The following is a 24883-nucleotide window of genomic DNA, read 5'->3' as shown; positions in this document are numbered from 1 at the left end:
AGGGCCCAGTATAGTACTTTGCCTATAGTCAAGTGCTACATAAACATTTTTTGGATTAAATTGTGTTTCATATTGAAAATGATTAAGCACAAAATGTACTTATCTTCTCTACTGTGCAAGTGTTATACTTCAGCCTCTTGGGAAATGTTTGCTGGAACATCTCTTTGGCCTTCTTTAATGAATTTTGATCTTACATCACATTTAAATGCCTTGGAGTTCCAAAAGACAAATATATCCTCATGTAATTTAAATGACAATCAGCAGGCTATTTTTTCCTTATTAATATACAGAAAGCTGGTGGTCACAGCAGGTAACTGATGAGGCTAATCTGTCAATGTCCTGATAATTCTCTGCCTGATTGCTCTCAGTCCAGGAAGCTGCATAATCACAGAAACACCAAGCAATTTGATCAGGTCCAGAATAGATCATCGACTGTCCTCAAGTGAGCTAGGGGTCGGCATTGGATGAGGTTAGCACGATATCTCAAGGGAGTCCCTCCGAAAGAAATCAATATTGAGACTTCAAAATATTGTAGAAGAGATCTACGGGAAGCTTCCATGAGATGCAATCCTGGGGGTAATGTTGTGGTGGAAAGAGAATTGATGCGATTAGTCATCATACTCTGTTAATTGGGACTCAGCCAGAGCTATTCAAAAAGGTTTGAGGATCCTAATGGATGACTCAGCCATTTGACTGCTTTGGTTTCCACACTTCTCTGTAGTTTTCCAAACAGTCTGAGGTATTTATTAACCAAATGTTAACAAAAATATTCTCCAAACAAGAGGAAAATCATTGTTTCCATTGTGGTATGGAGAAATGAATACATGGCAAGGCCTTACCAGTGATTAAAGAACACTTAATATTTTTGACAATGACCTGTAATAAATAAAAATGCAACCTACATGTTGAAACTTTATCCTTTGTTTTGATGGTACTTTTAGATAAATAATTTACAAGATTAGGTAATTTTACTTTGTGGCATGAATATTTCCAAAGTTAGGCATACATGCCTTTCTTGCTCTAAGCTGTTGCCTTCCTTGTTTGGTTATTTGGAATCATTATTGCTTTTAATTTAAAACTTTGTAGTAGCCAGGTTTTACATTTTTCTTCCTTATACATTTTTTAAACCAATTTATGACATCTAGGAAGGAGCAGGGGAATACAAGGAAAGCAAAGGGGCACAGGAAAGTTCATGTGTGACTGGTACCGTTGTATTGACCTAGCACCAGAACTTTTCGAGCCTGGGAAGAATTGAAAACTAATTCATTCTCTTATGAAGTTCATTTATGAATTCTTTGTAGTCATCAATCTCTGAGGATCTCTTACTTGCTCTTCCTTTGCTAAAGAGAAACGTATCTTTATCCTTCTGACTCAGTCTCTGAGAACCTAGTAGCACGATCAGCTTCTCTGCCAAAGTCCATTCATTCTTCTAGATGGTCCTGTTAGCTAAGACCTCTTTCATAGGAAGGACAGGGAGGGGTGCCTGGGTGGCTCAGTCGTTAAGCATCTGCCTTCAGCTCAGGGCATGATCCCAGTGTTCTGGGATCGAGCCCCACATCAGGCTCCTCTGCTGGAAGCCTGTTTCTTCCTCTCCCACTCGCCCTGCTTGTGTTCCCTCTCTTGCTGGCTGTCTCTCTGTCAAATAAATAAATAAAAATCTTTAAAAAAAAAAAAGAAGGCCAGGGAAAACTCCTACATTCTCTACCTCAACTAACTCTAAGGGCAATTATTTTCTTTAAATAGTAGCCCCCTCCTTTTTTATTTTATTTTATTTCATTTTGTTTTTTGCTTTATTTTTTGCTGCCACAGGCCACTTTAGACCAATCTCTCAATTTACATATTTCCCACACAGAAAGCAGACCTCAGTCCCCTGTGTCTCTTCAAAAAGGTATTAAGCTCTTCTGGCAATTCCCTTTGACCAAGGGCTTACAATTGCTCATTATCCAGTAAACCGGTTTGACCAAATTTTAGTCAGGCTTCTCTCCTCCCTATGGATCCCTAAACTTGGGCTTGTCCCCAAGTCTGAGCAAGCACTAAAGCACTCAGGTACAAAACATCCCCCTTCATGGTTCATTCTAAGAATCAGCTGATCCCCTAAAGAAACAAACCTTGTTAAATTTCCCTGATCATGCTGTCTGCTTACATCCTCCCCCTCCCCCCGCCAACTGTCCTACTCCCCACAGAGTTCCTGTCAGTCCTGTTCATTCCTCCCTATAAAAGAAAATCTTTTTTCTATTTAATTTTCAGACCCTTGCAGATCCTGAGGTCAGAACATTCTCCTACTGCAAGTTTCTAAATGAAGTCTCTCCTTACTTAAGTGTGAATTTGCTTTTATTTGACACCTTTTAATCTCTCTTGAATGAAGGTAAAGAAGGAAGGACTCATGTATATCCCCACTCCTTCTCCTCTTTCAGTGAAGGGAACAGACCCAAAGCTCACCAACACCTCTACCTCTCTGAAAACACTAGCAGTAAGGTTAAGTTTTTGTGACACCACTTTGTTAATTCTAACTATAGTCTAGCACCTCCTTTGGCGTATGGTATTTAATGTCCCTTGGTTCCATTTAAAAACACTATTACAAGTACAAATGTTATTTGTCAGGGAGGAAAAACTTTTCCTCTACCCTCATAGGTTAAGGTTGGTGGCCTACAAATTAAACGACCAAAAGATAGATTAACAGGAAAAAAGGTACATAATTTTTATTAATATTCATATGCAGATGAGTTCACAGAAAAAAGTGAAACTCAAAGAAGCAGTTAGATTCAGGGGTTCATATACCCTTTTAACAAAGGAACAAAGGTTTGGGCTTCAAGGGATGATACATTATGGGGAAGTTACTAGGAAATATATGGGGGAAGTAGGAAGAGAGGGTCTATTTTAGTAAGGTCTGTTTATAAAAACTCATCTTGGTATGGACTCCCCATCTTCAAAGATAAGCGTTGTTCTTCTCTCTTGATGAGGGGTGGAGAAATGGAGGGGAGTTCCTTTCTCAAAGAGAAATTTAGGCCTTGCTTTTAGGCAGATAAGAGAAGGTCAAGAACTCTTCCTGCATCTGTTGATTCTCAATTGCCTTCAGCTCAAGACTCTTCTGCCAAAGTGGCATATTTTGGGGTAGCATATTCTGATCTTCTTCCCAGTCAAAATATTATTTGTTCAGGGGCTACTCTAAAAGATATTTCAAATACAGTGTGTGCATTACTGCTTTTCAAGAAAGGATTTAATATGTATTTTTGGTTTAGTACCCCGAAACCAAGCTGTGATTTTACAACTATGAGCTTTACAGTTGTGGGGCAGTGCACAGGGGCAAACATTAGAATTAAATAATTATCTGAGAAAAAAAAAAAAAACCTGAGTGATTTTTCAATTAAATCTCCAAAAACTATTGAGCAAGTAAATGTAAATTTCCCTACCATGTGTGGTAGTGCAGAATATTATATTAAGGAAGACATTTTCAGCTAAGTAATACATACCCATTGGGTAATATCCTTCTCAAGACTAAAATGTTCCACCTAGTTAGGCAAAGGTCAGGTCACACCGGGCTCTGAACAGCAGGGTGGGGAGTCTGCATTTTATTCCAAAGATGAAAGGCTTTGGATGATTCCCAACAGGGGAGCCTCATAAACTGATTTATACTTTTAAATGCTCCCTCTTTTGGTTATTAGGTGGGGAAAGGGTGACAGAAGAACATGAGTGGCAGTTAGGAATCCAGTCTAGATAAAAAATGATGGTTATTTGCACACAGTTGCTGCCACTAAGCAACTGGGGAATGCATCCCTCGGGAATCAAGGCTGAAGACACTGTAAAGGCATGAAATGCTTTCCCGCCTAAAATCCTCCAGAGTGCACCTCCAGTTAGGTGCCTGTTTCCTGGTTTTCCCTCACCTTTTTTTTTTTTTTTTGCCTTCACAGGGCACATCCTTACCAACCTTCTCCACATATCACTCTTCATTCCCTCCCTAACTGAGGTCACTCTAGTCTCTCTTTTCAGCAATATTAATCTTGGCAAACTAAAAGACATTAACTTTGTGCATGAAGTCTGCAAAAACTTTGGATATAAAATGCCAACAATCCTTTAACCCGGGAGAAATTTAGGCTAATAACATTATCACATAGTGGTTACTGCACTATTTGGTACCAACTCTCTCTGGGTTCAAATTCTAGGTCCACTACTTATTAACTATGATCTCTGCCAAATTGCTGAAATTCCCTGTGCCTCAATTTCCTTATATGCAAAACAGGAATACTAATAGTACTTATCTCACATGATTGTTACAAAGATTGAATGAGTTGACATTTACAAAGTACTGATAACTCCCCCTAACACATAATGATTGCTACTTGGATGATTGCTAATATCATCATTGCATACCTATCTTTTAGAGGTGTGTGAGGAACAAATAACACCCGTAAAGCACTCAGCATGGAGATTCAACACAGATCTGGTAAGTATCCAGTTCATGCTCAGCTATGATTACTTTGCTCAAATATGATACAAATCTCAGCAACAATCCAGTGTTTATTTTTGCCTCTCTTGCTGTTTCTAATTTCTTTTTCGGCCCCTATGAGGTCACCTATGTCTGTGTCTGTGATGAGTATATTTAACCTCGGGGCCAAGAGAGAAGATATTGTAAGAGAGGCAGAAGCCATTGGCTCATTTCCCAGTTTTTCTGCTTCTATTAAAAAAATAAAAGCGCTTCTCCTAAGAACTAGGTACCACATTTTTGAAACTCCAGCTGAGGTAAATTAGTTAAATAGTTCATTAATTTTGGCACTCTTACATGAAATGAAGGCAGTTTTGGAAAGTGCGCCTTTGTCTGGGTTAATTAGTAAGTGAGAACATTGGGACTTCGCTACATTTTTTGCTTCAGCAATTCTTGTAATTATTTTTTTAGGTTCATGTTCTACATAAACTTATAAAGACATGTTTTAATACCCATTCTGTGGCACAGGGATATTAGTAGTGATCTAAGGGACATCCAAGTGAGGAGAGTACAGGGGCTGTGTTATGACAAGATGAGAAAGAAACCAAAGAGATGGGGGTTAGGGGGAAGAAGGTGGAGCTTTCTGAATAATAAAGGGTGTGTATAAGAACAACAGCAAAATCACCTTTAGAGCCTGTTCCATTTTCCTGTCTGACCACAAGAATCCCAACTTCATTTTTTTTTTTTTTTTTTTTAGATTTTTATTTATTTGACAGAGAGAGAGAGACAGCCAGCGAGAGAGGGAACACAAGCAGGGGGAGTGGGAGAGGAAGAAGCAGGCTCCCAGCAGAGGAGCCCGATGTGGGGCCCGATCCCAAACCCTGGGATCACGCCCTGAGCCAAAGGCAGATGCTTAACCACTGAGCCACCCAGGCACCCCCCCGAAAACTTCATTTTTGTCATCTTAATGTTTATATGGTTACCGGCATTCCTGACTTGTGTAACTTCTGCATGCCTCTTAAGAAATCTCTCCAATTGTTTGAGTTTTTCACAGATAATTCGGAAGTCTTTGGCAACAACATTATCTTATATGAGAACAAACAAATGCCCAGTCACGCAGGGAGGACTATAAACGCTGGAGCTGCCTGAAGCACAAATCAGTTCAGTGGAATTTTTTTCCTTTCCTCTTTGTTAGAACAAAATTGGCATCTGACGCCCAGATTGAAATGTATACCATACCCTTCCTTTGGCTCTATAAATATTATGGAATCTCTTCTCTTGCTTACACCCCCATATGTTTGATGCTCCAGCTTAAATTGTAGTGTGATGTGTAATCAACCAGATGAGGGTAAGATTCATTCTTCTAAGTTGTCTGGTGCTGGTTATGCAAAATCATGAGGTCAAGAGGAAGGCTGGAAAGTACCTGAAGAACACAGACTTCTATAAAACTCTGTAAGGCCTTTAGTCCAAAGGAGTTTCCTTACCCCAGGTAATTATCTGGACTATCTGGCCAATTAGGGAATTAATGTTTATTGAGTCATGAAATGTGTTTCAGATACTTTATGTAATAATTTTACTCATTCTTTGCTACAACATTGCAAAGTAAGTATCGATAGCCCTGGTTAACAGATAGGAAAACTGAGGTTCAGAGAAGTAAAATAACCAGCCCAAGGGGATGCTGCATGTTGGTGTATTTATAAGATTAAATTCTCTTGGCAGGTTTGAATCTAAGCTGTCTAAGATTCGCTTCTACACATCTTTCTATATAAGTGTGATCAGCAAAGTGATTCCTGGCCCCAAGCACAGGCTGTAGGGAGCTAGAGCATATGTTTTTAGGTAGTATTACTCAGGCCAGTGGAATGATACCACAAAGAAAATGACATCACAGATGTTCATATGTGTCACACACTCTAGTTATTTAAGGGTTTGTAAGACAATCCTACTCAAACAGAATTTTAGATGCATATGGCAAAATAAATGTAATCTTGGCTGGGCCTCAGAAATCCCTGTCAGCTGAGGATGAAGGAGTTCTCCCATAGGACCCTGGCAATGGACACTCTGCCCTGTGTCCTGGAGGATCCTGGAGGATCCTGAAGTAGGCGTTGCTCTTGATCCAATCAGTCTCCACATCTTCCTAAGTCTGACTGCCCCCGCTGGTAAAAGAGCATTCTCTCACCCACCAATCTCTCTCTCACACAAGCACATACACATGTACATCATTCCTTCAAATCTCTCTTATGTGTTCTTTCCTTCTTGTAATTATTTTTTTAGGTTCATGTTCTACGTAAACTTATAAAGACATGTTTTAATACCCATTCTGTGGCACAGGGATATTAGTAGTGATCTAAGGGACATCCAAGTGAGGAGAGTACAGGGGCTGTGTTATGACAGGATGAGAAAGAATATTAATAGATTCCAAGAGACCCCAAGGAAGTTGGGACTGCTTCATATTCATAGAAACGTAGACATTTTTGTTTATCCCAATGACTGACGGGCACTTCTGGCACTTACTGGCATTTACTTCTGGCATACAGGATCAGACATGCTAAATATCTTCCAGTGTGCAGTGAAGTCTGCACCAACACAAACCATCCTTCCCAGAGGTCAACAGCCCCCACGGAGAAGCACTGTACCAGAATATCCTCACCTTCCTTTCTTTCTACTCCTTTCCCAATTCCCTCCTCCAAACCCCTTCTAACAACTCACTCCAGCAAGTGCCTTGTGGAAGAAGAGGGGAAATGGATTAACATATCACCCCAAAAGATAACCTACTGTTCTTGGTTCTGATCTCTCTGACCCAAGTTCCCCTAGTTTCTTGGTTTGATGGGAAGTCTGTTTTTTGTCCAACCTGGTGAACACTCTTTATTGGCAGCTACTCAGAAGACCACTGCTTGAACATTTCAGCCCTTGGGGTTCATTTTTTGCTGCCAAAAACATCAGTTGTTGAAGTCTACTACATATTGCTGGGTCATCCATAAGGGTTCTTCCTTTTTTCCAACATGAAAAACATTTGCTCTGCCAAAGCCATGCCCACCCCCAGCATGGGAGTTGACAGGACCATTTGCTTCTAGCAGGGGGAGAATTGACCCCTATAAATTACATTCTTTAATAATGACTTGGCCCAGGCAAATCTGGCATTACCCCAAATCTTTTTCTCTCCAGACTCACAGATGCTAGATGAGGGGAAGAGGGGAAGAAAAAAGAGCAACCAGGAACAACTTCTCAAGTTTTGATCTGAGCATCTGGATGGATGTGATGCTCCACATTAAGTCGTGAAAAAGTCTGAGGAAAGGAACATCGGGAGTTCAGCTTTGGTTTTCAACTTGAGAGGCATTGGACATCTAAATGGAGATGTTAAGATGGCAGTTGGGTATATGAGTTAAGATTCCAGGGAGTGGCCGGGGTTAGAGATACACCTCTGGGAGAGATATGCAGTTCGAAGTCTGGGGACTGGTATAGATATCTTAAAGAGAGTATCAGTATGGCGAGGGGCAAAAAAGGAAGAAAGGCATCTCAAAACTGGGGAGCTCCAACATTAAAAACCTCTGAATATGAAATCAGTAACAGGTTCTGTGTCTGGTAAATATTACTAATAGGCAAACTGTCTAGTTATAAGGCTGAAATTAGTGGCTGGAGTGTCAATTTTACTTATCCCATTGTTTTTTCTGCCAACCACGAAATAAAGAGTAAGATGTATATGGTGGAGAGATAATAGATCATTTTAAATTTCTTTCTCGTCCTTTTCCATATTGTTCAAATTCTTTACAATGAACGTGTGATGATTCTATAATGAGAAAAATTCAATAAATATCTTAAATAATAATAGCCTGTATGTTGTACACAGTACACTTCAACCAGTGACCCTAAACCTGTGCACATTACATCACATTAGGATGCAAACATACAGTGTTACGTTGGACACTTGTCCTATAATGTTCAAAGAATGATGCCTGTAAATATTTAATTTTTTTAAAAACTTAGAGTAATGATGCCTTGGTAAAAGTGATAAGACCAAGATGTCAACATGATACTTTGGACATAACAGAAGCATATTTATTGAATAAACAAAAGATCACAGCTAAGAATCACTTATTAGTGATTAGTGAGCTTGAGAAGTAGTTTACAAGCATGTTCCTTATGTCTCTGTACATTTTCCAACTCTCCAAATACAGAAGGATAGCAAAAATGCAATCAGGGAAATAATTCTTGGCCACAACTCACATTCCAAAGGAAAAAAATAACAACAACAAAATACCCAAGCAAAACCATCAAACCACATCCTGGTAAAAACCTTTAATGTGCTGCTGGGCCATCATCTGGTCCCCATCATTACCAGCTGTGACTTGCATACCCGGGAAAGGCCAGACTTCAGCAATCGGAACTAAAATACAAGGCCCATGACAAGGCTTTGAAGTTGAATTTGTTTAGCAGCATTTGTGACTAAGGTGGTGACTAGAGAATTTAAAGAAGGGACAGATAAGGTCATAGAAGACAGACTTGCTAGGTCCTGTTTATAAAAATAGGAGGAATCTTTTCAAATCTAGGTAGGAATGGCAACTTTTAGGTCTGCCACAGTAACCTTCCATTTTTCATTTGGGACATGTGAATAAAAGCCTGCTTTGAGCAGAGTACATGTGGATGTTTGGCGAGACAGGACAACAAAACTGAAAAACTTTATATCAAATGGGGAAAGAATGACTAAAAACTCTGAAAATGATAGCAGCAAACTTGATCCAAATATCACAGCTGTAGTAGTTGGTTCCTAGAGCACATTCCACAAAATGGTTCCTAGGGATATAAATGTGTGATCAAGTAAGTTAATCAAGATAAGCTTCTTACAACAAACCTTTCAAGACACGCTGTTAGTCTCTCAGAAGAATATAATAAAAGCAACATTCCCCTCCATTCTTTATTTATGAAACTCTTTTACCCAAAGCATCACAGAAGAGTTGGGCTCCAAAAAACATACTTGCTAAGTTCTTCCTAGTAGAGATGAGGGTCACATAGGATGAATCGGAAGAATGTTGTTAAAGTTGGAGTGGGGTTTCAAAAGAGAGAGGTAAATAACTTGACGGAGAAGGAAGAGGGAGGCCTATGCAATGGCTCAGAGGCTGAACTTGTTTGTCAATGGAGAGAACAATCTGCATTCATGGAAGAAACACAGATTCTAAACTAGGTTTGCTTGAGTGAGCTTTCTCTAAGAATATTATAGAAGTCCTAGCAAATGAGGTAACTGGAAAAGTCAGCCAATACTTCAAATTATAACTATTATGAAGCCAATGAGAGGATAGCTGGTAAATCCTGAAGAATCTACTAATCTTACAGATAACATATCACAGATGAAAATTCCTAAATTGGTTTTTAAAATTATTGTTCTGAATAATTCGAGAGTTGTCACAAAATTTCAATGACCTGAATATTTAAAAGCTAGTACATATTTAATTAGTTTTTATTAATTTGTCTCCTCTGTAAGTTTTACTCATCCCTTACAAGGCTATATGCTTTATAAGACAAATTAACAGTAATATTTCATGCATTTGTTCCTTCTAGAATCCAGAATTCTCAACCTGAAGGCAGAATGCCTGCCAATTATAATCCTATCCTTGCAAAACATCATCAAAACGCTGATTCATACTGACTAAACAAGCTGCATATTAATTACTCATTTCAATGTCAGCATGTTCATTATACATTGCTCTTTCTGAAGGAGGGAAAGATAAGGAGATGCTGATGCTTCCAGGGCATTTCATTAAAATGCACAATGCAGAAAAAATAAGTCACTTTTGCCCTTTAAATGAATTATGTAGAACAAACTTGTGAAAATTACAGAGGAACTGAAGGCTTCATCATTTGGAGCCAAAAGAACATTTTTCAGTCTTCTTTCTTAAATGCTTTTGGTAGCTCAGATCTACACAAGTTATGTTATGGTTCTCCAATCTGTATCTCTATGGTCTTCACCTCCAGTTCCTGACTGCACACCTCCTCTCAGTAGTATGGCAAGTTTTAGTAATGTCTGGGGTGACAAAAAGACCCTGACATAGTAGAAATTCATCTTGGATTGGGCTATGTTCCCCTGCTACAGCTATCTTCAGTCATGCCTGAGCAAGTGTTATATAAGAAATGACACCATGTACTATTTAATGAAATGCATCCAGTTGATAAGAACCCACCTAAATGGTAGCTGTTATGGTGATGATAATTATTATTATAATTATGACAAGGATGAAGATCAGAATGAGAATGAGGTTGATGCTGTTGCTTTCTAGTGAACTGGAGAGATAGTACTCACCAGAGTTTCTCAGATTGATGCCAAGTCCCTTGGAACCAGAACTCAAGCACAATTACTTCTGGGGCTTAGGCATATCTGGGCATATAGCTAGATAACTTGATGGCCCAAAGGTCTTTTGGATGGAGGCTGGAAGTCTATTCACAAGGAACTTATGCTAAGGGAAGAAATAAAGATGATGAGCTGAGCCCATAACGAAGGTTTAGTTAGCAGAATGCAGTAGGGATCCTGGGTACATCTTTCCAGAACCGTCCCTGTCCTGGCCTCCTGGATACATGTAGAAGCCCAAGAGAGGGAGATGGAGCTGTAATTATTAACTAAAATAATTATTTCTATTACATTGTATACTATATCTGTTGTGACCCTATCCTGCCAGAAGATTAGGCACAGGGAGGAGGTAGATTCTCCTCCTACTCCTTCTCACTCCCCTGACACAGACCCCAGGCAGATTTAGCAGGATGGAGCTAGGTCTTTCGTGAGTCAGTCCAGGTACTTATTACGCTGAGTAAAGCCACAGGAAGGACTGAAATGTCCAGTGAAGGAACAAGAGAAAGTATACAGAGCTGTGTCAGGGAGACACCATGCACAGAAGAGCAAAGAGAGGGCCAAACTACCCAGTGTTGTTGGATGTGTATAGGCTGAAACTACTTGTGGGTATATTTAAGGCACCCCTTAGAGAGTTCCAGAAATACCAGTGGGTGGGCTAGCAGGGTGACTCAAAGTCCTTTGCCAACAAGTAGGGAGAGCCAGCAACACTAGTGGACTTTGAGCCATTACTATTAATGTGACCTCATATGTTGTTCTGGTTGATGAGTCATAGGAGAAATGTATGGCATATATGCATATGGGGAGAGGTTCCCTTGTCTATTTTCTGTTAGAGAAGAGACGTTTGCAAACTGCCATTCTAGGAAAATAAATCTGAGGTCTCAGAGTCGCTGGTGAAATATACCAAGTTTCTCTTTCTCCTTCACTTTTCAAACACAAGAACAAAGCATGAAAGGCAGAGTGATCATGCTAGGCCAGAAAGGAAGATAGGAGAAGAAAAGCAGAGAGGGAGAGAGGCAGACTATGGGTCAATGAGCACCTGCCATGCATTATGCATTAGGCTTGGTTGGATTTCTTTCATGGCTATTGGTGTAGCTGATTCTCAATTAAAAAGAGAGAGAGAGAGAAAGAAAGAAAACCTGAGTCAAGTATTATTATCACCATTTTACAGCAAGTGGCTAGCTGAATTTCAGAGAAATGAAGTAACTTGTCCAAGATCACATAGCTTCTAAATGTTAGAGCAAATTATGAATCAAAGTCTATCTTATGTCAAAATCCACGCCTACACCCCCAAGTCAACCTGCCAGGGTGCAGAAATAAGACTTTAAAATTCCTACTTCTATTTCTTTATGCCTTTCAGTAGGACTGTTTTAGTCCAGATCAGGTAATGACATACCACACATGGTTCACAGAGTATCCTGAAGGAAGAGGGGTTAAAAGAGGGGATGACAGTGGCCTCCTCACTTATTTGTTAGTTTTAGTACATTATGATGCTGTAGAGTATGGGAGCTAGATAAGTCACTTATATTACTTGCTTTTTAACTAACAAATCTCAGAGATAGACTGATGGCTTCAATATATTCCTCCAAAGAAGTGGGAGATCGATGAGAATGCCAATAATATAAGCACATGTGAATGGCACAAGGCATGAGCTCTTCATCAACCATCAACCAGATAAACACAATGATGATACATGAGGTTCTGACTCAAAGTCAAGCCAAAAAACAAAAACAAAAACAAAAACAATATGAAGCCTATTTAAGGTATAAGTTGATATCCAACACTGTAAATATTGTCTTAGTATATGTTACATATTTGCAAATACTGTGCTTTGGGGGGTGTTTTTCCAATTATACATGAGTGTATCTACTTAGAAGCCAATCCTGAATCACTGTTTTAAATTTTAAATAAATAATTTCACAAATAACAAAATATTTGTGATAGGTTTAGTACTAGCAAAATTCAGTACTAATAAGTTTAGTATTTCATGTGGAACAAAATGATTTTGTCATTAATGAATACAGTTATTAAATATTACATGTTGCAACTTCATCTCACCTTCAAACTTTCCTCTTTTACAGTGAAATGGACATGATATATTAATTCCATGGTAGATGTATGTAATTTATGAATAAATAAGTTTATCTTTATTGAGGATTCATGGTCAAAAAGTCTAATAGGGTACGTTATCAAAAACATTTTGCTGGCTGCTGCACCATATATCAGAATGTAGTGAATACTGTATGGTACATAAAAAGTTCTTAAAAAAAATTTTTAATGAATAAATACCACAAAGGTATGAAATATACTTCGTAGAGTAAGGAATGTTTGGGGAACAAAAAGAAAGGGGAGTGGCTTTAATTTTAGAAAGAAGATGGAAGGGATCACCTTTAGCTAGAGCTTATGTTTGTTATCTCAGCATCTCTTCCAGAAGGAGCCCCTTTCAATCTCAAAGTGATATAGTTTAGATGATACATTTTATGATCAACTTAATTATACAGAAGATTTTCAACTTCTCCATCTTACCACTATTTCTCTCACTTTTTCTCCTTTCTACCCCGACTCAAAAAATTTATTTATTTTCACAAGCAGCCCGGTTGTCTGTCTGATATCCTCTAGGCTATGACACAGTTATGTCATGGTCTTCCTTCCTTGCAAAATTAATCTCTGTCCCTCTCCTTATGTGCCTTCTTTCCCTGCCTATAAACATATCTAGGTCTTGAAAAACTTAAAATAAAAAAAAATTTTGAGACCAACCTCTCTTTGAACTTTTTCCCCTTTTATTTTGGACAGTCTTTAAAAGGATGCTACTTCTGTTTCCTTCTCCACCCAACACACTATTGAAACTTCTCTTAAAGATTCCTAGTGATAACACCACGTTATATATGCTTTTCTCTACATTCCCCTACAAAAAGGTGAGAGCTTAATTAGAGACATGAACAGGGATCCCGGCCTTTTGACCAAAGAATGGTCCTCCTCTACCCAGGAAAATCAGAGAAGGTAGAAGGGAAGAAGCTGCCACCTGCCTACTCAGCCAGGTGGAATGAACTGGTGACCTTCGTATGGTCCTCCCACCCAAAGGCATTTTCTTAGCCCCCCTCCCTCTGCATCTTTTCCTGAACATTTGAAATTATTGACCAGATTTCACTAACTTAAAAGTTTCTACTATTTTGGTATATTCCAGGATACTACAAGGTGTAGTATAATACTACAGAATTTGGAGTCAGAAAGATATGAATGTGAATTCTGGTTTTGTCCCACTATATTGCTCGGTGACCTCACCCAAGTCATTAGCCTCTTTGAACCTGATTTCATTGTCTGTCAAGTGGAACTGACGACACCTCACTCCCAGGATGATTATCACTAAGAGTTACGAAAGAATATGTTCATGTGAACACTGGTTTATGTCTTCTTTTTATTATAAAGTTTTCAACTGCCTTAAATGGCATAACTCATTGAACTGACTGTGCTTTAATCCACATTAACTTGCAATAGAATCAAAAGTGTTGAAGAGTCACTTTTGATGCAGTGTTTACTCTCCACATACCTGAGTCTAGAGTCTTCAGGACAATGACACCATCTGTTTCTTAGTACTCAAATGTACTAAGAGACTTTCTGAACTATGCCTAAGATTTGACTTATTTTCCTATAGTTCATGTTGAGTATTTTTTTTCTAATTCCATTTTATAATATGTAAATAAGAGGAAGAAAGATATGAAAGAATGTAATGGAAAAGTGTAGCAGAAAAAATTTGGAGCTACCACTAAATGCCTAAGAAGGAACAAGAATCCAGCCTAAGGAGAGGTACATTTACTCATACCCTTCTTCAGAGAATTGCAGGCAAGAGATGCTCGGTGGCTGGTGGGGTGGGGGGGGCCGTCTAAAGTGCCTTCAGGGGACCCTTACAAACCAGAGTCCACTTTAAACACCTGCCAAGTCCATGGCACACTGACAACCTTCATGGAAGTATGCTCTACTAAAAGCAATGCTCCCTCCTCCTCACCTCCCCCCACATTCCAGACTCCATAGGAATATGGAGGGGGAAGATCAGAACCGCTAGTTTAGAAAAGCAGCTGAACGCACCACCCTTCCTCAATCAGGGACTCTCCACCTGCAATGTGCAACAATCCCTAACTGGAGAGAGAAGAGACGCCTCAACTTAAAATCAAGGTGGGAGCTTTGATAATTGTATGAGACTGGACATTACACTTACTTATCTGAGTATGTGTTTTATGTCTGGTCACTAAGAGTGACCAGAAGAGTCAAAGGACTGCCTAAGTTTTCACCCAGGGGCAGGGCTGTTTCAGGCAGAAAAAGATCGAGTCATCAGGAGACAGAAATACAATTGTGTAACTGGTTTAGTAACCTCAGTTGTACTCCAGCACAGCCCTTTGCTCTGCTGCCCCAAGTCCTTGCAGGCATCTCTCCTCTCACTGAGACACTAGTCCTGGGCTATTCCCCAAGCTGCAGGTGCACATTAAAAGCCAAAGTTGACACAATATAGCTTAGGTTTAAGAAGTCCACCATGAAAGACACATGAAATGGGAAAGATGCATTGTGTGGGGATTCCAAGAGCAGGATACTGAATTTTCATTTTGGTGGTCAACACTGTAAGCTAAGGCATGGAAGAAGAATTACTATGTCCACTATGTTGACTTCAATTTAAGGTGTAACAGAAGGAAGAATTATGGGAAGTGGGGTGAGGACAGGGATTCCAGGAGGAGAAGCAAATACAAGGGATGTTACAGCTGGCTTTAAAGACTTCTACTACCCTGGTCCCACTCTTCTATTGCCTTCCAACACCCTTCAGTGCATAATCCACACCTCTGCTCTGCCATTGCCATGCATGCATTTGTTGATAAGCAGCACTGAAATTAGCTAGAGAGAGAAAAGAACACTTTCTTTAGTTATGGCCTGCGAAGTTAAAATTTTATCTCAACTTGGTTCTTCGGAGAGCAGGAGGAAATGTTACTGGAAAGTTTCCATCCTCGGATAAATGGTCAGGCAACTACAGACATGAAGTTAGCCTCCATCTCAAAAAGTAACCGGACACAGTGATTTATGGGCAGAATTCTTCAGGTGGGGGGAGGGTAACAGCCCCAGTGCTGTAGACCAAAGGAAACAATGCTTTATAATCTGCTGAACAAATGATAAGTCAAATTACAGAAAACACAGAACTGCTGAGATAAAAGCACATTCCCTGGGGCCAGGAAATTGTAGAGCATTTATCCAGGAAGTTTAAAATGAGAGAATTTCCCTGAGCCCATTCCCTGTATTTAGCTTTCTCATTCTCATTTTTCAGTCTTCATTTCTCATTTCCTGTATCTTACTGACATTTTTGAATAATCAACCTCTATGGAGATAAGTCGTATATGTATACATAAATATATATACATATGTATATATGTATGTATATATATATATATATATATTAGTTTAAATATTTAAAAGTTGTATTTCTCTCTAAATGGTGATACAGATTTAACACTTTCCATCTGAAACAAAGCAAAAAACCTCTTTATCCATAAAGCTGTAATTAACCAAAATATAGACAGCCTATCGTGACAAAAATTTTAATGTTGTACCTAAGAATAAATCATTCTGATTTTAATATTTCTTTCTGAGAAACTTCCACTTTCCACACTTTTTGTATAAAATGGGAAAAACTATTTTCCTCCTTATTAAATTTATTGTAGTTAATGAAGTGAATAATGGTCACTTTCAGTTTTAAAAGTCAATGTATATCAATCCATACCTGTTTTCTTAAATCACCGTCCTACATATATTTTGAAAGTTTTCATATTTACAACACAGATAATAAGTAATAGTTATGTAATATTTTCTAATTTTTAAAAGATTAGAATCTATTTGGGATATAAGACCACGTAACCTACCCCAAACAGTTATCCTTAAACACCATGGTTATCATTTTTCCTAACAAAAAAAATCCTTTGATTTTTAAAATTTAGTCTAGTTGGGTTATTTTCATTGCTGATTATATTTTAAAATTCACCTCAAATTATTTTTGAGCCTATCTGCTAGATGGTGTACTAATGGCTTTACATGCAATACCAATGAGATTGGTCCATCTGCATATAGAATGATCCTGAGAACCATCCCCAGAATACCCTCAGCATCTGCCATCCACACATGGAAAGGACTAAAATGTGAAGTGGTGGGTGGTCCTGGGGCAGAGTCTGGGAGGGCCTGGCTGCCCCCACAGAGATGACCAGCAGCTCCTCCCAGCCTGGTTCTAAAGGGCAGGCTGTGTGGTCAGAGCAGCTGTGACAGCCCCCAGATGGTCCCCTTGCTCAGGCAGTGAAGCCCCAAGAAAGGCTAACTTCCTTGCTACAAATACCCTTCTTATGCTCCCTGCTGTTAAGGCAAACACTGGTGTTTCTATGCTGAGAACTTCTTTTCCTTCACATCATAGTATCCCATAGTTCAAGCTGACTTCTTTTACAGTCGGTCATTCCACAACACTTAATTAGAGAGAAAAAATCCTCAGCTTAAATAAAGTGTGCTTAATGCAGTAAGCATGCCCCTTAGAAATATGTAAAGACTTAGATTTGTTTTATTAACAAAGCTGTTGTGGGCTGAACTATGCCCCCCCCCCCACCAAAAAACAATATGGTAAAATCCTAAACCCCAGTACTTCAGAATGTGGCTTTATTTAGAAAGAGGCTCTCTATGGAGGTAAACAAGTCAATACTAGATGATTAGGGTGGGTCTTGATCCAATACAGCTGGGGCTGGGGTCCTCTTAAAAAGAAGAAATTTGGATCCAGAGACAAACACAGAAGAAAGATGGTGTGAAGACACACAGAGAGGGCCATACAAAGTTGGAGGATTGGAGTGGTGCATCCACAAGCCAAGGAAGGCTGAATATTGTTGGCAAACCTCCAGAGGCTAAGAAGAAGCAAGGAAGGATTCTGCTACAAGTTTCAGAGGGAGCACAGCCCTAGGACACCTTGATTTCAGGCTTTTAGCCTCCAGAACTATGATACAATGAAATTTCCATTGTTTTAATTCACCCAGGTTGCGTTACTTTGTTACAGCAGCCTTAGGAAACTAATACATTAATCACAACTCTTTTCAGTTTCCTTTTTTTGCTCCCCATTATTATTTTGTGAATTTGACTAGCAGGAGCTGAATAGTTGTTCTGATTTTCACTTTCAGTAAATTATCTTTTCTTGGTCTCAGAGATGGAATTTAATCTTAATTCCATTGCTGCTGCAAATTAAGCTGTAAAAAGAGTTCCACTACTAAAAGAGATCCTCACTTCATGTTGTAGGACCTAAGGAAGTTTAGTGATAAGATCCACAGACTCTGGCTCCTACAATGCCTCGGTATTACAGCCTTAGCACAAAAGGCAATTCTCCCTCCCCCACCCTCCAAATGAACCAGAGTTTAAATGACAGATCAGCCTCTGCCAGTACCATCTTGCATCTGCAAATCTGCTTGTCACTACATCCAGAGGAGAGCTGGGGATATCTCTAGGCTTCAGGGATGCTTCCAGCAGCAGTAAGATTCATCTCCACATTATAAGCCATGTGCCTGTAGGCATGTCAGTGTTCCCAGTTACACACAAATCTAAGTGAATTAAAGACACAGAGCTCTGTTCCCATCCTTTCTAATAATACTAGTGAAAATGTAATAGAAAATGAAACCAATCTTACAGCCTCCAATCATAGTGAGGTTCTTTTTTAAATTTCTGATTATTTCAATATCTTTTTCTAGGTTAAAATATTTATTGTAAGACCTCTCTCCCATAACATGCTATCAAACCATCATTTATTTATTTATTCAACAAGCAGATATTAATACATAAATAAACAGCAACCATTTATTAGGAGCTTACTATGTACCAGGACTGTGCTGGGTGCTTTACCTTATCACTTTGACTCTTCATAACAACCACATAAAGTATATACTATTATTACCCCATTTGTGGAGAAGACGACTAAGTGACATTCACCTGCCAAGGGTCCATACCCAAGTTTACACGGTCAACACTTGACACCAAATCTCTGACTTCAGAGCCTACATTCTTAGCTATTCAGCTATTCTGCCTCTATTTAGTGCTCCTTAGGTGTCAGCTATTATGTTAAGAACAAGAGAAAACAACTTTTTTTTTTCCCAACAGCTATATTCCTTGTTGTCAAAGAATTGACAGTTTAGGGAGGGGAAATGATAAATAAGCATTGCATTAATATAGAGTCTGATAATCCCAGAAATGAAGTTGTTTAGGCTGCTGTAGCTCAAATCAAAATCTCTTAATACACAAAGCCAAAGACTCTCCCCTCTATAGTATTTATTTAAAACAAGGATCTTCAAAAGAAATATTCTAAATGAATAACAGGAGATAAGAAAATTAAAATATATACATATGCTGAATTGGAACTCAAACTGAAATAATGCAGGCTAGCATACCTAACCTGTCTTGGCAAAACTAGGAAGCAGTTATAAAGTCATAAAGATAGTGTGGTAAGAGCAGCCATCCCCTTTCTCTCCTGGCCAAAGTCTCCTGGAAGAGGACATGAAGTCTTTCCTCTCTTGCCTCCCTCTCTTTCAGGCAGACTCCAAATCTCCATCAGGAGTCCCCTTGCTGCCATCAAAGAAAAAGCATCTGTTGTAACCCAGAACAGCATGCATTCCCAATGTTCAAGCTTTATTCAAACCTTGCTTGTCTTTGGCCTGATTTGTTCAAGCTCCCCAAGGCTGAGGGTTCCTGCTAAATGCTGCCTAATCCAATTATCAGCCATATGCAACCTTGTGGCATTTTGTAGCTGAAACAGACCTTAGAGATCATTCCCCTGAACCTGCTTATTACTCTGTCACCCCTTGGCATTTATGCAATTAATTTGCTCTGTTTAATTTGTATTTATACAGTTGGTGTTTTGGTAGAATACTTAAGAATTTTACCTCAACATATTTTCTCTCTCAACTAAATTACAAGATCTTCAAGTATAGGGAGTGTATGAGTATGAAGTATCTTTGTATTTATAGCTCTCACCAATGGTTTACATACAGTGGGTGCTCAGTAAAAGTTGCTGAGTAGACAATCCAAAATATAGAAAGTAGAATAGTTAGAAAGTACATTTAGAATACCTTTTCTTCATATAGTTTAGCACCCCACCTATTCCCCAAAGCTTTTCTAAATTAGAGAATTCAAAACTGAGTTTGGACTTGGGTTACTTTATCTTATAGTCCTATGAGATCAGTTCACATTAAACATTTATCCCTGTTACTTTGGAGGTTTTTGGTTGCCAGTAACAGAAACCCACTCATGATTAAGTAAGAAAAATAAGAGGAAAAATACCAGGAGGTTACAAGGACAGGAAATAAACTGAGCTTCAGGACAGGGCCTCTGACACCATTAGAAAGACCTCCCAACTTTCATCTCTGCTCCCCTTTACATATACCCTTAATTCACCTCCAGCTTCATATTTCTATCTCTCTTTCAGGTAACTATATGAGGGAAAGCAAGGTGGCTAGCAGGTACTGAGTCTACATGCTGCAGGTGCACCCAATGACTTTTTTTGGCCCAATTCCAAATTTCCTAAGGAAGGGTCCCTGGTAGAACCAGTTTGTGTCTTTTGCCAACCTCTGGATTATTGACAGAAACACAGGATCATGAAAAATCTTGATTATTTCCATTCTAATGAGGAGAGAAGTTGATATGAAAGATTTCCCAGAAAAAAGAAAAAAAAATCAGATATGGACAGAAAAAAAAAATCAGAAGGACTCTACTGTAATTACTACATCTATATAACCAGTTACTCAGGTTCTCTAAATTCTAAGTCAGAGAATAAAGTCCCAACAACTTAGGTCTTGCACATAGATGTGCTCAAACATTATGATTATTTAGAAGAAGTAACTACTTAGTAAATGTGTGCAGGTGATGACAGCCACATGAATGATCATAAGTCTTTTTTTCTCATCTTTGACTCATGTCTCAACATTTTATTCATTTATTTTTTGTCTCAAGATTTTATTTAATTAATTTATTTAAGTGTCCCTAAATCCCTCTTCTAATTCAATTTCCTTCTTTTCCTTCTGAAATTAGTTGATTGCTTAAGGGATAATTTGATTCTCTTGTAGAATCATAAAGATAAAGTCTAATCCTAGGAGAATTACTAAATTCTCTAGAGAATTAGAGAATTTCAGTGGTTTGGATGCAGCCAGAGAGCAAGATTGCTGTCATGGTGTAACATATAGGAACAGCCACTGTGATATTTTCAAGGCCCCATGAGCTAAGAGTTACATAATACCCCAACAACTTTAACGACCAAGTCCATGCAAATTCTAGGAATTTTTCTTCAACCATATATTTAACATAATAAATTTCACAAAGTAGCCTAGAGAGAAAATGACAAGTACACAAGACCCAATGTTCTTTGAGTGTAGAAAATTCTAGCATGAGAAACTATATTTTTTGTGAGACCAGGATATATATATATACACATACATACATACAGGAACCAGCTAAATGTAACTGAATGAGTGTTCTGAAGCAAGACACTCACTGTCAATACTGTGACCAAAACCTTAGGGTTCCAAATCTTCCTTCCCTACAGAGCCTTGTATTTGCCCATTCATTATTTGGAGCAGAGATGACTGACTGTGGGACCCTCAAATCACGCATAATATAAAGAGACTTATTTCCCTCAGGCTTCCAGATTGTCAAGCGAGGCCATCCAGGGCATGATGGCATTAAAATCCAAATAGTCACTGAACAACAAAATGCATTACAATTTGATCCAGTCCAGGCCAGTCAAGGTCTCATTATATAGGCCCTCAGGGCTCAGAAGAGGCAGGAGAACAATGATGGAAACGTACGTTGCCATGGTGTTCCCGCTGCCTCCCATGGCTTCATAGGGGTGGAACTGAGTCCCTTTGAATTAATTTGGTAGCAAGCATCTTCTGCTTACCTTTCACAGAACTCAGATCACAGTGAATGATTCAGCATCCCACAATAATCATAAATGATTTTTCCCAACCCCAAAATGGACTTGCTTATTGTAGCTGAGAGAGAAAAGCAATTTTACCATTAAGTATATGCAGTTTTTGACATGTGGGATTATTAAGAGAGAGAAGAGCATAATCAGGAGCAGAGTGACACACTAGAAATAAGATCAGGGTTCTCATCCTAGCTCTGTTACCAAATTCCAGGGTCACTTTCAGAAAAAGCCCAAATTTGCTAAACCCTCACTTTCTTCTTATCTTCTTATCTAAGATGTATTTAAAGAAGTAGAACTATTGGAGTGTCTGGGTGGCTCAGTCAGTTGAGTGTCTGACTTAGTTTCTGCTCAGATCATGATCTCAGGGTTCTGGGATCAAGACATACATCGAGCTCTGAGCTCAGTAGGGAATCTGCTTGAGACTCTCCCTCTCCCTTTGCACCTCCCCCACATACACTCTGTCTCTCTCTCAAATAAATAAATAAAATCTTAAAAAAAAAAAGAAGAAACACAACTATTTTATTTATGACTAAGAAAGAAAAAACACAACCATTTATAACTGTAATACACCATGGATTAAAAATGCATCCTCATTGCAGAGATGTTAAGATATGAAAAAAATATTTTAGAATCAAAAAATTAGAATCATTTTTAGAATATTTAGATAAATGTATAATTGAGAGGTGGAGGTTTAGCAAAATAGTTACTTCTGAATGTGGTCCTCTCTGGTTGCCTGCTCTTTTCAAGAAATGACTGTCAACTATTGACTTCCCTTCTCTGTGCAGCTGCACTTAAGCAATTGACAATAGCTACAGAAACCAGAGAAGCAGGGCTTTTAGGGGAAATGCACTTCTGTCTGGTAGTTGTAGAGTGTCTCTGAATCAATTAGGCATTGGAAAGGTAAATTTCTTGCCTGTTTTAAACAAAAGCCAAAGTCAGGGATTTGCCAAAGGCCAACTCTTGCTCCCTGCTGACCACCCAGCTTTCAAAGCACTTGTCCTCATCACACTGGAATCACCTCACTTCCAACTTCTGCATTAGTTACCTCTTCCTTCCCCTTTACCCTCTCTCCCTTCCCTTTTTCTTTCTTTTTCCTTCCTTTTCCCTAACCATCAATAAATATAAATAAATAATAGGCACTGTCTGAACTGTCTTCAAGCGACACACTCATCTTGATTGAAAGGCAGCACACGTGAAATGCAGTGTAACAGGAGCACACACACGACCCAGGCTTGGAAGATCAGGTAAGGCTTTCCCCGGAGGTGACACGAAAACTGAGACCTGAAGCATTATCAGGAGAGTGTCAATTCATACAACAGATCCCTTCAGAGCAGAGAACTGAGTGCTCTGGTTAACTGAATTCTGGTTAACTAAAATAACTCAAGGACATTTGACCTGCATATTTTCTATTTTCTCCCATAATCTAAGCTGATTATAACACCTGTCCAGATCACCTTTTGCACAAGCCAATCAGTAGCCTCTCTTCCACCCTATCAGTCCTGCTCCCTTGTGGTCCACACCTTTGCTTAGCTCTCCCAGGTGCCTAACGTGCCTTCTCTCCACACTCTTCCACCCAATTCAACCTATGACTTAAAGAGCACCTATTCTACATCTCAGCACAGTTTTCTCAGAAAACTGAGATTCAGAGTGGTTTAGCAACTAGCTGAGGTCACACAGCCTTTAAGTAGCCATCCAGAATTCAGACCAGGACATATTATTCCCAAAGTCCCTTCTCTTCCCACTACACCACACTGGCCAGTGTAGCCAGAGCCCTTCTTATTTCAAGGCCAACCTCATGTCATACCATCCCTCTGAGTTTCCCTCTAATAGTTGTAGCATGTACAGATCTTACTTTCCCTAGTCTTTCTGTATGTATTACCTTAAGCTTCTTATAGACTGACATTGTTTTTAAATGTGCATACATATTTTTCAACAGAATTGTAGACAACTTGTGGGCAGGAATTATATTTTTATATCTCTTTGGGATTATCAATGCATGAAAGATAACAGGTTTTTCCTTTTTGTACATGCAGGTTGGAAGATCGGGATACTAACAGTTTGAAGGAACTCTTAGCTGGGTTCCAGGTAAAGGACACTTTTAGTGATGCTGGGCTATAGAAACTCTCAGAGGCATCAGCCAGACCAGTTTTGCTCTTAATTCAGTTCTCCTTTCAGGCAGCATGATGAACTTAGTAAGCATTCACTGGCAATGGGAAATGAACAAAAATGAAGGATATAAAAGGTTTCCTGAGTTTTGAACTCCTTCCTAGAGCAACCAGACCAGAAAAGTATCCCTCTTTGAATGCAAATCAAATGCCATTTTGGATGAGAAATTACATTTTTCCATTGAAATTTCTCAGGACGTGAATTCTCAAGTGGATCAGAGCTGACATGTATCATTGGTTTTTATTCTTCCCCATACCTAAGTCACTCCAAGGGTGTTCACAAGGCACTTAGAGAAGTGCATTCACCCCACCAGGCTGCCAATTGATCATTTAGTACATTATTACATAACTTATTACCAGTAAGTGGCAAAAGCACAGAGCGGAATTTGATTCCTTATCATTATTTGCATGACATATATAGCACTTTTCTCCAGGCTCTGTGCAGAGAATATTTAACGAGCCACATTAACTTCCAAGTATCCAGAATTATACAGCTGAAAACAAAGGAAGCAGAAGAAAGAGCAGGAAAGGTAAAGGGTGAGATAAGGGAAAATCTGATAGAGAGAGAAAGACAAAAGGCAGATATAAGCAAAATAAGTCCTAAAGGGAATGAAAGAGTGTATTCTAGCTACCTGGGAGTGACGGTATCCAACAGAACACAAAACAAAACTACCTAAAGAGTTCTACTTGCCCCATGTCCTTTAGGGCTGAGGTCAATTTGTTGACCTGGATAAGGGACTATTTGGCCTAGGAAATCAGAGCAAAAAATTTCCACTTTATCATGAATTTGTTAAAAGTTGAAGGAACTGAGCATAAGGAAAAACTGTATGTGGACCCCAAGTCTATTATGTGGTTATATGGATACAAACCATCCAGAGTAGAGAGCACAAACCCCTGAAACTCTCTCCTTTCTTATACTAAGAGTAAGAATCACCCAGAGTGACTGTCTACATCCTCAATATTCCAGGATTTTTATTTTAAATATATCAGCCTTTGTCAGTTTT

The 24883-nt window shown here is 39.0% G+C and overlaps 1 long non-coding RNA gene across 2 annotated transcripts in view; it reads right to left on the bottom strand.

The window, feature by feature from the left end:
- Positions 1-24883, bottom strand: part of LOC123782170 (uncharacterized) — a 218955-nt gene that overhangs the window by 87413 nt on the left and 106659 nt on the right. The gene's annotated exons all lie outside the window — the stretch shown is intronic.

The sequence above is a fragment of the Ursus americanus genome, chromosome 1 (genome assembly GCF_024610735.1).
Source record: "Ursus americanus isolate L20-20 chromosome 1, mUrsAme1.1.p, whole genome shotgun sequence".
NCBI classification, from domain to species: domain Eukaryota; kingdom Metazoa; phylum Chordata; class Mammalia; order Carnivora; family Ursidae; genus Ursus; species Ursus americanus.
This window is presented reverse-complemented; position numbering and strand designations above follow the sequence as displayed.